This window comes from Scylla paramamosain, unplaced genomic scaffold (assembly GCF_035594125.1).
Source record: "Scylla paramamosain isolate STU-SP2022 unplaced genomic scaffold, ASM3559412v1 Contig133, whole genome shotgun sequence".
Classification (NCBI taxonomy): domain Eukaryota; kingdom Metazoa; phylum Arthropoda; class Malacostraca; order Decapoda; family Portunidae; genus Scylla; species Scylla paramamosain.
This window is the reverse complement of record NW_026973798.1, coordinates 132,363-137,500: the sequence shown is the minus strand read 5'-3', so window position 1 is coordinate 137,500 and position 5,138 is coordinate 132,363. Positions and strand designations below refer to the sequence as shown.

At 46.0% G+C, this 5,138-nt stretch overlaps 1 protein-coding gene across 1 annotated transcript in view; it reads right to left on the bottom strand.

Moving 5' to 3' along the window:
- The window catches only part of LOC135099486 (nuclear autoantigenic sperm protein-like), a 21,009-nt gene extending 19,473 nt beyond the window's left edge, over positions 1-1,536 (bottom strand). Inside the window, exons 1-2 of the transcript XR_010267995.1 lie at positions 1,522-1,536; positions 220-336 (exon numbers count right to left, since the gene is read on the bottom strand). The gene's annotated coding sequence lies outside the window, so the exon portion shown is untranslated. The remainder of the gene's footprint in view (positions 1-219; positions 337-1,521) is intronic.
- Between the last annotated feature and the right edge of the window lie 3,602 nt (positions 1,537-5,138).

The window sequence follows — 5,138 nt, the reverse complement described above, 5'->3', positions numbered from 1 at the left end:
CACCTCAAAATTAATGTACACGCATGTACGAGTACAGACCGACTGCCCCTCTAAAAATGCTTCAAACTTTCCTTGTTTTGTATAAGCTTGAGCACCTGGTACACTCACGGGCACACAGCACCCCCGGGCCGTCCCCCAACACCTTAGGGCCCGGGAAAGGGGGGTTCCAGGCCGGGATGGAAATAAATAAATAAAAATAAAAGCTGGAACCGGCCTTACCTTTCTTGAGGGCGTCTTCTTTATGTCTGTACATATTTCCATGGTGGCACACGCTACTAGCCGCCCCCTGGACACTCCCCTCGCCACCTCACGCATGTACAGACCGACTGCCCCTCTCTGAAAAGCAACAAATTCAGCCCTATATCAAGTCTGACTCGTGCCTGTTTACATTTCTCTGGGTCTCTGTCAGGGCTCAGGCGTGTATAATGGGAGAATGATAGAAAACGAAAGATTTTCAGGGGAAACTAGTTATAAGTCTATTATAAAATACCGTGATACAACCACTAATAATGTCTTAATAATGCACTTTTTCCTAACAGTATACTGAGGTCGACAAACTGAAAGGCTTTGGAGTAGTCAACAAAGACTGATTTCACTAATGAATTGCTTGGTATGTCAGTCACTTTGAATCGTCTTTTTGCCTTGTGACTAATTCTTAATGTCTCGGTTAGGTTAGGTTAGGTTAGGTAAGGTTAGGTTAGGTTAGGTTAGGTTAGGTTAGGTTAGGTTAGGTCAGGTTAGGTTAGGTTAGGTTAGGTCAGGTTAGGTTAGGTTAGGTTAAGTTAGGTTAGGTCAGGTCAGGTCAGGTTAGGTTAGGTTAGGTTAGGTAAGGTTAGGTTAGGTTAGGTTAGGTTAAAAAAAAAAAGATATTTTTTTTCAGGTGAGGGCCAGTTAGGTTGTTTTTGTGGTACAGATTTAAGGTACAGTGACACATGGTACAGTGGCTTATGGTGAAGGTAGACAAGGCCTTCCTGCACCATTAGCACCATAGAGTACAGTGCTGTGGTACTGTAGCACTGAAATATTAAGCAAACACAAAAAAAAAAAGATATTTTTTTTCAGGTGAGGGCCAGTTAGGTTGTTTTTGTGGTACAGTTTTAAGGTACAGTGACGCATGGTACAGTCGCTTATGGTGAAGGTAGACAAGGCCTTCCTGCACCATTAGCATCATAGGGTTCAGTGATGTGGTATTGTAGCACTGAAATATTAAGAACACGAAAAAAAACCGATATATTTTTTTTTAAGTGAGGGCCAGTTAGGTTAAGTTTTTTGGGTACAGTTTAAATGTACAGTGACGCATGGTATAGTGGCTTATGGTGCAGGTAGACAAGGCCTTCCTGCACCATTAGCACCACAGAGAGAGAGAGAGAGAGAGAGAGAGAGAGAGAGAGAGAGAGAGAGAGAGAGAGAGAGAGAGAGAGAGAGAGAGAGAGACTTAACCAAACCTAACTAACTGAATTAATATAAACCTAACCTGATGGAAAGAAATAAAGAAAAAATAAAAGCTGCAACCGGCCTTACCTTTCTTGAGAAGCGTCTTTTTTATGTTTTTACATATTTCCCTGGTGGCAGACACTACTAGCCGCCCCCTGGCGACACCCCTCGCCACCTCACACATGTACAGACCGACTGCCGCTTTAAAAAGCAACAAATTCACTCCTATATCAAGTCTGACTGGTGCGTTTGTTTACATTTCTCTGGGTCTCGGTCTGGACTCAGGCCTGCAGGATGGGAGAATGTTAGAAAACGAGAGATTTTCAGGCAAAACTAATATAAGTTAATGTTGTGATACAAAACTACAACCACTAATAATAATATACCTCATGTTTTAATAATGCCAAGACAATACAAGATAAACATTAATGACTTACAATGAAAAACAAGATGGAGATAGACAAATTAGGAAAGAAATAGGTTTCTATAGAGTATTACTGTGTGTGTGTGTGTGTGTGTGTGTGTGTGTCACTAATTTCTATCTCTTTCTCTCTCTCCTGAGAACTATTTCATATTGCTGTACATCAACATGAAATATCACCACACAAGCCTCTCTCTCTTTCTCTGCACCTCACAACACAACACAACACTTTATCACACTAATCAGTAAACAATACCAAAAGCTCCCCTTCTGCAGGCCTGACTCCTCCCTTTCATTCAGACCCTTTCTTTCCCTCTCTCTCAGCTTGCCCGCCTTCGTATCTGCGTCTATATTTACTCTTGATTCAAGTATACAACTCTACACCATACTGACCTATAGGTACAGTGCAAATAGCTTTTCTTCCTCCCTGTTTTTCCTGTCTCTCTGCCTGTCTGCCTCTTTCTCCCTCTCTACTGACTCATGGCTCAAAGATACAAGTCTAATTAAGCTTTGAACCTCTCTGTCTCTACAATATCATAAAACCTCAACACTCCAAACCAAACCAACCCTGCCAACACCTACCTGTCTCTCTGCCTCAGTCAGTCAGTCAGTCAGTCAGTCAGTCAGTCAGTCAGTCAGCCATTCAACCAGCCAGCTAGCCATTCAACCAACCAGCCAATCAATCAGTCACTCAGCTAGTCAGTCAGTCAGTCAGTCAGTCAGTCAGTCAGTCAGTCAGTCAGTCAGTCAGCCAGTCAGTCAGCCATTCAACCAGCCAGCTAGCCATTCAACCAACTAGCCAATCAATCAGTCACTCAGCTAGTCAGTCAGTCAGTCAGTCAGTCAGTCAGTCAGTCAGTCAGTCAGTCAGTCAGTCAGCCATTCAACCAGCCAGCTAGCCATTCAACCAACCAGCCAATCAATCAGTCACTCAGCTAGTCAGTTAGTCAGTCAGTCAGTCAGTCAGTCAGTCAGTCAGTCAGTCAGTCAGTCAGTCAGCCATTCAACCAGCCAGCTAGCCATTCAACCAACCAGCCAATCAATCAGTCACTCAGTTAGTCAGTCAGTCAGTCAGTCAGTCAGTCAGTCAGTCAGTCAGTCAGTCAGTCAGTTAGCCATTCAACCAGCCAGCTAGCCATTCAACCAACCAGCCAATAAATCAGTCACTCAGCTAGTCAGTCAGTCAGTCAGTCAGTCAGTCAGTCAGTCAGTCAGTCAGTCAGTCAGCCATTCAACCAGCCAGCTAGGCATTCAACCAACCAGCCAATCAATCAGTCACTCAGCTAGTCAGTCAGTCAGTCAGTCAGTCAGTCAGTCAGTCAGTCAGTCAGTCAGCCAGTCAGTCAGCCATTCAACCAGCCAGCTAGCCATTCAACCAACTAGCCAATCAATCAGTCACTCAGTCAGTCAGTCAGTCAGTCAGTCAGTCAGTCAGTCAGTCAGTCAGTCAGTCAGTCAGTCAGTCAGCCATTCAACCAGCCAGCTAGCCATTCAACCAACCAGCCAATCAATCAGTCACTCAGCTAGTCAGTTAGTCAGTCAGTCAGTCAGTCAGTCAGTCAGTCAGTCAGTCAGTCAGTCAGTCAGTCAGTCAGTCAGTCAGTCAGCCATTCAACCAGCCAGCTAGCCATTCAACCAACCAGCCAATCAATCAGTCACTCAGTTAGTCAGTCAGTCAGTCAGTCAGTCAGTCAGTCAGTCAGTCAGTCAGTCAGTTAGCCATTCAACCAGCCAGCTAGCCATTCAACCAACCAGCCAATCAATCAGTCACTCAGCTAGTCAGTCAGTCAGTCAGTCAGTCAGTCAGTCAGTCAGTCAGTCAGTCAGTCAGTCAGTCAGCCATTCAACCAGCCAGCTAGGCATTCAACCAACCAGCCAATCAATCAGTCACTCAGCTAGTCAGTCAGTCAGTCAGTCAGTCAGTCAGTCAGTCAGTTAGTCAGTCAGTCAGCCAGTCAGTCAGCCATTCAACCAGCCAGCTAGCCATTCAACCAACTAGCCAATCAATCAGTCACTCAGCTAGTCAGTCAGTCAGTCAGTCAGTCAGTCAGTCAGTCAGTCAGTCAGTCAGTCAGTCAGCCATTCAACCAACCAGCCAATCAATCAGTCACTCAGCTAGTCAGTTAGTCAGTCAGTCAGTCAGTAAGTCAGTCAGTCAGTCAGTCAGTCAGCCATTCAACCAGCCAGCTAGCCATTCAACCAACCAGCCAATCAATCAGTCACTCAGTTAGTCAGTCAGTCAGTCAGTCAGTCAGTCAGTCAGTCAGTCAGTCAGTTAGCCATTCAACCAGCCAGCTAGCCATTCGACAAACCAGCCAATCAATCAGTCACTCAGCTAGTCAGTCAGTCAGTTAGTCAGTCAGTCAGTCAGTCAGTCAGTCAGTCAGTCAGTCAGTCAGTCAGTCAGTCAGTCAGCCATTCAACCAGCCAGCTAGGCATTCAACCAACCAGCCAATCAATCAGTCACTCAGCTAGTCAGTCAGTCAGTCAGTCAGTCAGTCAGTCAGTCAGCCATTCAACCAACCAGCTAGCCACCCAACTAGCTAACCAGCCAGTCAATCAGTCACTCAGCCAGCCAGTCAGTCAGTCAGTCAGTTAGTAAGCCAGCCAGCAAGCCAGCCAGCCAGCCAGTCAGTCAGTCAGTCAGTCAGTCACTCAGCCAGCGAGTCAGCCGGCCAGCCAGTCAGTTAGTTCTGTGGGCCTGTGTATGGTTCTGGTGGGCGTCTGTTTGGTTTGTGTTAGGTTCAGCTAGCCCTCTGTTTGGTCTGTGTTTGGTCTCTGGGCCATAGATGCAGCAAGACCGGTTCAAAATTCCAAGCACTGACGCACTGCACAGACTACCACCTCATGCCTGCTTGGTGTGAAAGAGTCTGCTGGGACAAATGACCTACACAGCAACTTGTATCAGTCCCCCAGATGTGTTCCTGGAAGCTCAGTGTTATGGATGCAGTGTGACATGCTGACTTAGGGAAGGCTGTCTGTCGTGGCTGCACCTTGCTGTGGCTAAGAAAAGGCTGTGTTTGTTTGAAGTGCTGTACTGGTCATGCTGGGAAGTGTACAGGCCACCATTAGTAGTAGAAATGTTGCACTAGAATGAAATTAGTTGGGAAATGTAATGCATAATTATTGGCAGGGAAAAGATGGTGACAGGGATGCTGGGACGTGCTTCACTGTGCACCGTGGTGGCCGCCCCTTGGTGCTTGGCGGTACCTTATAGGGCATCAAGGGGCAGTTATTGTAGTCTCATCTTACAGCAAAACAAGTAAAAGAAAAAAAATAGTAA